This window comes from Stylophora pistillata, chromosome 5 (genome assembly GCF_964205215.1).
Source record: "Stylophora pistillata chromosome 5, jaStyPist1.2, whole genome shotgun sequence".
In the NCBI taxonomy this organism is placed as follows: domain Eukaryota; kingdom Metazoa; phylum Cnidaria; class Anthozoa; order Scleractinia; family Pocilloporidae; genus Stylophora; species Stylophora pistillata.
The window spans coordinates 22785593-22795066 of NC_142523.1; positions in this window are offsets into that span (position 1 = coordinate 22785593).

Here is a 9474-nt window from a genome sequence, read left to right on the forward strand (position 1 = left end):
CTCTAGCAGCTTAAAACCTTTCTACACTTGCAGCCACAACCCTAAGGCACAAAAGAAGCTGCAAATAAATTACTTGAAATCCTTGCATTTGTTGATTGTTACAATCAGGAATCCACATCTCGTGGTATGGCCCAACGACAAAGAAATAACAATATCAGACAAATTGATGGATGGAGGCCGTCAAGGTGCTCAACTGTATTTTTGAAAAGACAACCTTTTTCCGAGGCTTGTTTTTTTCCGTTGTCTGAGCGAACGGAAGAAATAGGGACAAAACCATCATCCTTAGCTTAAACATGGTTCTTAAGCTTTTCCGTCCTGGGACAGGTCTGAACCATTTGCTGACATCCCTGGCCTATAGGACGTAGAGTTGAAGCAAAGAATTGTCAAATTAATTCCATTTGAAATTTTGTGTATCACGTAAATTGTAGGAATTAACAACGCAATGGAGGTATAAGTTAGACAATTGTTGCAGACACAGTTGGCGAAAAAATTCGAACGAAGATCTGCAAGTTCGACGTATCTTGAAGAAAAATAGCGCGGACTCGTTACAATACAATTTATTCATGATGTCAATTCACTTTTAAAAGATAGGAACCTCTAGCCCGAACAAATAAATTTTGTTACGATTCTTTCACAGGACAATTTCTCCTGATTTTTGGGCCACTTTATGCCAAAATTTATACCTTTCCTCGCAAAAGTGACGAACTCTAACAAGAGCAATTCACTTCTTCTGACATCAGTTCTTAGGATATAACCCAAGTACAAGGAAGGAACTTAATATGTCAGACAAACTAACATGCGGAGGCGGTAACGAGATTCAATTGTATTTTCATCAGTTTAATCGCAAATTAGGCAATGAAAAAAAATGTTGGAGTTAAGATACCATGAGTATCTTTCTTATTTTCGTGAGAGTTGATCCTTGCGATTTTCGCAATTGTCAAAAAATTGTGAAAGAAAAATACCTTTAAAAAGTTTTCGCGGAAATAGAAAAGGAGAGAGATGAAGGATCCCAGTAACTCGTCACGATGAGCTATTTTTTGTCCTCATTAATTATTTCTCTGTTCCTGCGGATCAGTATTACAACAATTTTTGCTTAATTTAGTTTCTTTTAATACATGTTTTTAGTCAAATTGCGAACTTAAAGTCTCGCAAAGTATACGGCTGTTCCATTTTTCGCGAAATTAAGTTCCCGGTAAAATAAGCAACAATAAAGTAGTCGAGCCTAGACATTATACCATCTTTCAAAAAAAGTGTGACAACTTTCTTACGAGGCTCGTTTTTCAAATACACATGTGAGACATGCTCATACTCCTTTCAAACTCATTTAAAATTAATAAAAACTGTTTGACACGAAAACCCTAGAGTTACCCTCGTTTGTCTGAGCGGAAAGAGTTAAGAAAAACTCATCCTTTAAAAAAATATTCTGAAGTTTGGCTATTTCTGCACGGGTGTGCACCATTCACGGAGATCTGTGATCTCTGGTCTAATCGCTAAAAAAGTTGAAGTTAAGCCACCATTGTTGTCGCTTTCAGAAATAGATTGCTGTTTGGCTGACAAGGATTGTATCCCATGTAGAATAAAGTCATTGCACACAGTCGTTGCAAATCACACAGAGATAAATGACACTCGAACACCGATTATAAATTACTCAAGATGGCTGATTTCTTCTCGAAGATATGTTCCACAGTATATGTCCATGAATGGGTTTCATCTTCCAGCAGTAAATGACAGGGTTCAAAGGTGAATTAAGAGATATGAGAGTCAATAAATAAAGACAAAAATGTTAAGCTCATTAAGTTGCTTTCGCTTATTCCAGGGTGACAGCTAGCTATGTTTAAAATTTATAAAACATAAAAAAAGTCTTCAAGATGATAATAATATATTCTGAACACTAAACGATGTTAGGTTTAGTTATCTTAACAGGTAATGCTTTAAGGAACTTTTGGTATCATTCTTACCTCGCTTTTGTTACACCTCAGCTCTCGCTATTCATTCCCAAATGAGTTTTTCTGCTAGAAGTAAATAAAAGCTCATCTGTCATTCTTCTTCCTGGCACGCTTGCGGGCGGTAGTTTGTGTTTTCAAGCGCGACAATCGGCGCGATGAATATTCGGTCGCCGTATTGGACGCGTGAAGATCTGAAACGAGTGATAAAACAATGGGGAAGGTACACGGCTGATTAATGAAATGCTACGTCAGAGGGTATGCGGTAATCAACGCGGGCTCAAGTGTTTTAGATCTAAAATCTAGCGAAACTAGCGGAAATTAATAAGGGTTGACATTTAAAACCGAGGGACTTTGTCAAAGGTATTTTCCTACTTGCAGAGGTTTTAAGAAAATTACTTTTCGAAAATTTTTAGTGACCTTGTATCAAGTTTTTGGAGGTTGTTCTGTGAAAGAAAAGCGGCATAGAAAACGACGCCTCGAGGTAACAGAATAAGAAGTCAACCCTGCAAGTTACTCAAAATTTGTTTTCCGTGGCAAATCCTAGCGCATGTGCATATGTTATTCAGCTCTGTCGGGGGGAGGCGGAAGGGGAGCAACACCAGAAAAGCCCGGTTTTTCTACCCTGCGCCCCTCCCCCACCGTCATCCCTGAGTCCTGGGAGAAATGAATGAGATTTTGAAATGAAGTTTCGCGTAAACACGTAAACATCATAGATATCACTGATATTTAGGCTGTCGATTGTCTGTCAAAATAAAATTTTCGACTCTTTCATACCAGACTAATGCTCTGATATACTTTTCACACTGTTGACCCACTTTTTTCTCCAGCATTAAACTCAGGCGAAAGGATATGACATGAAATACAATGCTTAATTTTCAATAGCCAATCATTAATATCGATTTTCCTTCCCTCCTAAATACTCTTGGGTAAGATATAAAGTCAACTCCTTTCAGTAAATTAAAAAAAAAAAAAATCAAACATGAATTACTTTGCCGATATCAATGTCACCCTGGTTTTTTGCTTTCCCCAGAGTAATCAGCTTCTTATTTGCTATTCCTGTGCAGTTATTTGTTGCTCTACGCCTTTTTGCTTTATCATAATTGTTCAGGATTTCATTTCTAACATATACATATATATAATATTTTTCCATGACTTGTACATTTCATTCATTCATAATTATTTATAGTTCAATTCTGTGTGTGTGTGTGTGTGTTTGTGAATGTGTGTGTGTGTGTGTGTGTGTGTGTGTGTGTGCGTGTGTGTGTGTGTGTGTGTGTGGACATGTGTGTGTATGTCCCGACCCTAATATTGTAATTCATTCTACGTAATTTAGCTTCCTAGCCTTGTTAACCTTCTAGTTATTTTAAAAAAAACATGACCCTCTTAGTTTTAATTTTCTTATTATCTTATTTGATATTAAATTAATCTTCTCAAAAGTAAGGGTGAATAAAGTTGTTGTTGTTCTTGTTGCTTGGAAGTCGAAGTTTCTTCAAATTACACATGAAGAGGAGTGAAGGGGTTAACTGTTGATAAAGAGGAAGAAGTTTGTTTCCCCTCCCTATTACGGCGTAATTTGGGATTTCTGCTTTAGAGCCAGGAGGATGGATAACACAGGTTTATTTGGGTTTCCTTTTTTTTCTTAAGGGGAAACGTTACTTAGTTTTGAGTGCTAGTTTTAAGAGATTTTGGAAAAACAGTTGGCGGTCATGCACAAATTTTTCAAGGAAAAAATAAAGCGCTGTACGAAGCTCAGGTCCACGATTACTCTTATTCGTTTTCCATTCTGATTCTAAAGAGCGACGAAAACCATGATACAAATAATATCATTTATTACACGACTCGGGAAGTCAGAGGCCAATAAATAAAATCAACCAATCAAAATGCTCTATTGCCGGTCAATATTCTCTCAGTATTGGACCGGGCATTGTCCCAAATGGTCCCGAATGATACCGCACTTGTGTCCCTTTGAACTTCAGTCGTGTAATAAATCTCTTATTAGCCAAGCTTGCTCGGGACCATACTGGAGGAATATCGGCCCTCGGTCTTTATTATACGGTCCGAGCTGCGCTCGGTCCGTACTGTCAAGACCTTGGGCCGATATTCTCCCAATTCGGCCCTCTAGTTAGGTTAATAAGATATATGTCTGCTATCCCACTTTTATTTACACCCATAATTACAATTTTACTTTTCCATCGATGACAAAAGCAGCCTCCCTGTTCAATAGGGCCTCTTCCTTTTCAATTGTGACTATGTGATAACTTGTGTATTTCAAATTCGAATGAAGTACGCAATTATCTGGCTGTCTAGTCATATATATCAGCTTATGTAGAATCTTCTTTGTCCCTATTTACTTTGTCGTAAACAAACTAAGTACAGCCCTTGTAAGCCACACGAAGGGAATCAGTTATCATGGACGACGCTCGCTGACCGATTATAAATTACGCGAGATGGTTGATTTCTTCTACGAGACACGCTCCGCAGCTGTACGTCCTTGTCGAATTTCTTTCATCTTCCAGCGGTATATGACAGGGCTCAAAGACGAATCTAGGCATACGAGAGAAATTGAGAAAAGAGATGAAGTCTTTAAAACGGAACTCGAGCCATAGATTCCAAATGAAAGCCAAGCAAATAAAAAATGGCAAATAACAAACTAAAAACGCGAGATACACGTAGAATATACCAACGGCGGATTTAATGAGGACAGCAAAGTTCTTTATTTCATCAGATTGAGCTACGTCTTGTACTTCCAAAGATTGAATCTGATTCTTGTGCCGTCGGACGGTTAAATATATCCTGATATACACCATAAATGTGATAATGAAACCGAAAGCTGCGTCAACTGAAAGTATATGATCTAGAGTAGTGAGGAACCCCCATAGTATCATCGAAGAAACAAATGCACTATACACCCATATGCCGATCACTGCAATAACAACACGCTTGTGAGTCACAAGCTCTTGGTATCTGAGATGAAGATGAACAGCTAAGAACCTGTCTACACTTACAGCCATAACTCCAAAGAACGAAGCAGCTGACATAGAATACTTGAAATCCTCACCATTTGGTAAGTATAACAGCTGAGATTGTCCAGTCGTAGCCACTTGACTAGAAGGAAAGTGTATAGTGGTTGACTAAAGAAACCAACCGCAACATCAGAGCAGGAAAGACTCAGCAGCAAAGTTTTCAAAGTTTTTGCCATTGTAGACGTTTTCTGTATCACGTAAATTGTCACAATATTCAACATGATGATATTCAACATGACTTACACAACGTAAGTTAGAAAACTGTTGAAGACGCAGTTGGCGATAAAAGTCTATTCCAGACAAATTGAATGTGTACCTAGTCCTCAGCAGGTCAACTTTTCTTGTTTTGGGCAGTGATTTTCTATATAACTGATTCCACTTTCCTTCTTAAATATCACCTCTCCTCCAAAGAGCGATAAAGTTCAACAAAATAAAATCCGCCTGCCATGGTATGGATTCTTAAGATTTATGCCAATGACGAAAAAAGAGCTTACCTTCACACAAATCAACGGATGGAGTCAGGATGTTCAGTTGTATTCATTGTCTCAATCTACAACTCTCTCCCAAGGCTTACCCGTTTTAAGCATATATTCGACATGCTGTTACCTTTTTTCACCCATATGAGATTGACACAAGTTAACATGAAAACTGGAGAGTTACCATTGATTAAGGACACAAAGATAATCAAGAAAACCTCATATTTTGAATAGATTAAGTTCCCGTCTCGGCACAGGCTTCAACCATCTGCAGAAGATCTTAGGCCTACATTCTAAAATGTCGAATTAAACTCATGTTGTCGCGTTCATAGATAGAATCCTGTTTGGAACATCTCAGAATGCTAAATTTTATTTCAGTCTAATTTCGAATCGTTTACAATCCATTTAGAGGGATCCTTTCCATGAGGCTTTCAAGGGGCTGATGACTTTTACAGCTAAAAGCTTATATGATTCCTGATTGTTGTAACCAGAAATAACTTTTACTGTTAACTTTGTTTACGACCATCTGTAAAAATTTGTCAATTTTTACCCTTAAAGTTTCCCTTCAAATTCCGAGCTGCCTAAATTTCCCTATTCAAATTCCGAGCTGCCTAATTATTCAGCTTACGGGTAATATCGCTGGGTTTATATTTGAACCTCCCTTGTTCCTATTTACTTTGTCGTAAATTTATGCAATCCTTGTAACCCACGCAGTGTGGATCAGCTATCAAAATAGACGACACTCGAAGATCGGTTGTAGTAAACCCGAAATGTGCACTTAAGAGCGACTCTGTAAAGACCGAGTGAGATTGAAAAAATGTGGCACAAGGTCGGAGTAATGGACCTCTCAATATTTCGTCCAGAGATAACCTATAGTATGCTAAGAATCGTGATGTAAGTTTTAGGTTCTAGATTTTTTACATTTTTGAGAAAATTACGAAAAACCGTCGACAACACGGAAAGCCGGAAAAGTAACAGTAATAAGGTCAAATTTCATAATTAGATAATCGAACTCGCGGGAAGGCGCATAACAAATTATGGTTTTCCTTAGTTTATAATTTTATTAAGAAGGTATTGCTAAGCTGCCTTGATGATATTTTAGACTTACAATAGTAATTCCGAAGTCCTGGAGAGCAAGCGAAGAGAACCGAAATTTCTAGACTCTGAAAATCAAAAATTACATACCGTTTTAAAACATCTCAAAATGTATTCGATATTGCGTAGAATTCTTTCAAAATTAAACTCTAGCAACTACAAGAGCTATTTTTGAGCGTGATAAAATTTTTTCTTGGCAAAAGTTATTTCTGAGGCGAGCGGCCCCATGCAAGTTGACCCAGTTTGACCTTTCGAAGAGATTTTGTTTCAGCGGGAAATATAAACAATTCGACTAGCCTTAGCTCCCTTTCTGAGCAAGCCATTCGAAAACCCTGCCAGTTCCCATTAAAACTGCCCAGTAAGTCTGAGATAATACTTCGATGACAGCTTAAATTCCAAATGGGTGTTTAAAGACAAATAATTTTGACGTTCTCAGTTAATTTTTCCACTGCTTTGTTGCCACGCCTCACTGATAATTTAGGGTCATATTTTAATATCGACCTTATACGCCGGTTCCAAGCTAAGCTTGTGCAACACTTTTCCGGAAAATCAATCCAGAAGTTGCAATATCTATCTCTCAGTGAGCAAACTCTTTATATTCGTTTAGTTTCTTGTATAATAAAAAAAATTCGTGAGCGCAAGACGTAAGTCTCGGTCAAGTGAGTGTAACGCAATCTTTCCTTCGTCACTTCCAGACCAGGTGATTAACTTTTTTCTGACGGGGAGGGAGAAAGAAGTTTCCGGTGCAATGTTGTACGTAATGTATTTAACGGTTCATTATATGGCCATTGCAACAATTTAATTATATAAATATACGCAGGATTTTTTCATGTCTTTTCCAAATATTTAAACAGTAATTTACTCAACTGCTTTCGCTCAAAATACGTTTTTCTATCAAGTTAAAACGGGACAACTTCCCGTTTTTCTCCTTAGCCCACTCAGCTATTGCTCAGCTCAGTTGTGGTGGAAAATAGCTTAGAATTCGTAACCACACCCTATTCACCCCCCCTAGTCCCCTACCCCACCTTTGGGCTAACTTTGAATTTAAAGGACGGACAACTCCATTTTTGTATCAAAAGGTGTGTGTGTGTGTGTGTGTGTGTGGGGGGGGGGGGGGGGGGGATGCGGGATCGGAAGATTTTGAAAAGCAAAATGCGCGGGCGCAAGCCTGAAAACGATTTTACTGCTGAGCGCAAACTTATATAAATTCCCTGAAGCATCTTAGTGACATTGATTTTAAGAAGAAAGTCCATATGACGGAGCTCCCACGACTGACGTATGCTTAGGTTAGGGTTTGGCGTGGTATTTTGGTCGTAATACTGAAGAACGCATCCCTATGATTACCCTCCTCCCATCTCCCTACCCCACCCTTGTGCTAACTTTGGGCTTTACTTATCCGCTTTGCATTGAAATTTTTGACAGTACTCCTCAATTTTGTCTGCATAGGGTTGTTTACGTGTGATGGCTACATCAAGAGCAACAGCAAACACGGGACAAATGTCTTAGTTTTGCAACCAATAACTTGGTCGTGTTGAGCTCCCTCCCAAGGTTATTTCGCATAGATTACATTTATCACATGATGGGGTGTCCTGGCAAAAGTTCCCGAGAAACCTCATTCGTCAATTCTTCGATAGTTGCTTCCTTGGTGGCACATTCAATCTCCTCTTCAAGATCATCATCGTTAAAGGTCCATTTTCATCCGAGATCCTTTGCAGTCGCTTGTTTTTGTTTTGGAATCGCGCTATTGTGAAATGGCGAACTCTGATAGTCATTCACAAACACTATTAAAAAGAAAAACAAAGGTTTGGCGAAGAACACAGTAAACAAATTTGCTCTCTAGTTCCATCGTAGGAACAATGCAATAACATTTCTGAAAAAAGCACTGTCTGTAGTGTTACTGAAACCCATTGTTGTTTTCCTTGCACTCCATAAATCATACTCAGACTCTCGTAGTCGAATAATCTTTGCCGAGCCGGGCAGACCCGGCCTTCCTCTAGACCGCTTCTTCGGCGTCATCAACTTTTCAAATGACGTTTTTCACCGTCATACATGTAAGAATTAAAAACTATTTACTGATATGGATACTACGATAGTTTGTTGTTCGCAAATGATTCAAGATGGAACTTTGAAAGCCCCCTAATTAGTAAGATGGAAGAAGATATCCAAGCGATTGCGCAACCTCGAGGAAAGTAGCGTATTTTTCATATATGAAAAATGATATGGGCGCGCAAGGCATCTCGGTTGAAAATGGGCTTTTAAACAGAGACGTTTTTTGCCGCAAGTCCGGAGAAGAATCCAGTGACCTGAGATGCAGTCAGAAATTCTTCACTACTGAACATCCGTTTCCCTTGAGAGTCCGCGGCAGACATCATAGAACGCGCAACTGATACCGGATCACTTATTCCTCCTGACCGCTCACCTTGTTGAAAATTCTCAGTCAGGTAGTTTTTTTGCTTGTGCGTAAATCTTCATCTACGGGAAGCACTTGACTTGAGCGCCCAGCCCTTTGGTGGCATGTCGTGAGAAGATGGTGGTTCTGCAACTGCGTCCAGCTCTGGAACAGCTGCGCATTGCCCCTCAAGCCTTTGAGCATATCCAACAGCAGCTCTGTCCAGTAGAGTATATCGCTCAAGAGCACGTTGGTGTTTTTCACTGTCTAAATGCCACTGCATTGATGAATATCTCACAAATGTTTTGACACAACCCTTCTTAGGACAGCTGAAGATCGCTGCAGTAACTGCATAGCCCTCTATATTTGAAGATAGCACCGTCGGGACTTGGGCTAGGAACTCAACCAGAAGAGAGTTTCGCGTCTCTCATCTGCTCAGGCGTCTCGATATCATTTCCAACGTTAAGATAAATTCTCATGTGTGACTTTATAGTCGCAGCCTTCCGATCACATGCCGACTTTCCTCCTAGTGGATCAGAAAAGTC